Source organism: Arachis ipaensis, chromosome B03 (genome assembly GCF_000816755.2).
Source record: "Arachis ipaensis cultivar K30076 chromosome B03, Araip1.1, whole genome shotgun sequence".
NCBI lineage: Eukaryota > Viridiplantae > Streptophyta > Magnoliopsida > Fabales > Fabaceae > Arachis > Arachis ipaensis.
The window spans coordinates 10,138,694-10,139,000 of NC_029787.2; positions in this window are offsets into that span (position 1 = coordinate 10,138,694).

Consider the following 307-nt stretch of genomic DNA (forward strand, 5'->3'; position numbering starts at 1 on the left):
CTTTTACTTCTATATTATAATTCTTTTAATTTAATAGTAATAAAAAGTTAATCTAAGATAGTAGTCAGATACAACAGCCAAAATCAGAAGTTAACAACTTATTGATTCTAGTTTTTTGAAATGAATGCAAATCATCATCATCATTATTGTTTGAAATGAAATGAACTCCCTTCCCTTTTATTTTAATATGAAAATAACTCAGTTTTTTCAGTGTCCTGTTTGCTTTTAAAAAATGTTCATGAACTTAACCATTTAACAAGTAACAGAAAAGTAATTATCCTATATCTAAAACTAAAGATAATAATAA